Source organism: Myotis lucifugus, unplaced genomic scaffold (genome assembly GCF_000147115.1).
Source record: "Myotis lucifugus unplaced genomic scaffold, Myoluc2.0 scaffold_502, whole genome shotgun sequence".
Taxonomy (NCBI): Eukaryota; Metazoa; Chordata; class Mammalia; order Chiroptera; family Vespertilionidae; genus Myotis; species Myotis lucifugus.
In genome coordinates this window covers 324,306-325,761 of record NW_005871550.1, presented here as the reverse complement: position 1 = coordinate 325,761, position 1,456 = coordinate 324,306, and positions in this window count along the sequence as shown.

Sequence of the window (1,456 nt, the reverse complement as noted above, 5' to 3'; positions counted from 1 at the left end):
ATCTTCCTAAACTAGGGGATCCCCAACCCGTGGTTCTGCAGATCCCTGGTGGTCTGTGAGGTCCAAAAGGGTTGGAGATCGCTGTACCTAACTATCTGAATATGGGTATCTAGGTTGCCTACAACAACCCCACTCCTATTTCTAGCCGCCACCTAACTCAAAGTATATCCTTATACTTGTCTTCTGTCTCTGTTTGTTTAGTGTTTAATGATTGCAAGCATGGATTCATTGCTCTCTAACTAGTTTATCACTTCCTTTCAGGCAGATAATCATAGTGTCTCCCTCTTAGGGTGGTTGTGGGTATAGATGAGCATGCAGCGCTTAGCACATTGTCTGGCAAGCAGAACATTCTCTGTAGATGGTGTAAGCGCTCCAGCGCCTAAAACACATTAGGATTTTAATAAATACCAATTACAATGATGAATGTTTAAGTACCTCTGGTGATCTGTGATCTCCTTCCCCATAAAACTGGGTCCCAGAACACTTGAATCATGAGGTTATTCAGGAGATAGTAATTATACTCCTCACCGGTAATCCTCCCAAATTATTCCCCTTTCACAGATGATAAAAAACTCAGAGAGGTTATGCATCTTGCTTATGACCATTCAGCATAGTTAGTGGCAGAACTGGGGCTTCAACCCTAACTCCGAAGCTGTTATTTTTAGTACCATGTTATATTGCCACCCCCTCTCCTCTGGGGAAGCATATTCGGATGATTTCAGCAACCACCGTTTTTGTTTCTCTGTGTGTGGATAACAGAGAATGGAAGATCCAATTAATGTTCACTGAGACCTGGTGCTAGGCCCTGCCAGGACCGCTTTTAGGGTGCATTTGTATACATTACTGAAAGATGCTTCCTTTGCGTGACTACAGCTATGGACACATGGCTTGGCCATAGAAGCCAGGCTGGATTCTGGGCTCTGCTTGTCCCCTAACCTGGGCACCTGTGTGCACTACACAAACTGCCCACGTGTATTTTGAGCCACTGGGAACTTGCTATGTGTTTTGTCAGTGCCAGTCTGTTGACTCTTCCTCATCACAACAGTCCTAGGGCCAGAGGAGCAAACGGATGAGGATCAGAGAGGCAATGATCTGTCTGTTCCCCTGGACAGATGAGACACTGTGGAGGTTCAGAGTTGTGAACATTTCCCAAGGTCTCAAGGTGCTTATCCAATGTTCAGTGGACTTTTTAAAAACTCCTCACCTGAGGATATGTTTATTGATTTTTTTAGAGTGAGAGGAAGGAAGGGAGAGAGAGAGAGAGAGAGAGAGAGAGAGAGAGAGAGAGAGAGAAACATAGAGTGAGAGAGAGCATCCATCAGTCGCCTCTCAGGTGAGTGACGGATGTGGTCCCCGTTGGAAGTCCAGAGGAGGCAAGTTTCCAGGCAGGCTGACGCCCTTTGGTGAGGAGTCACCAGTGAGCTCAGGCTGTGGAATGTGGCTGTTTGGAGGATAT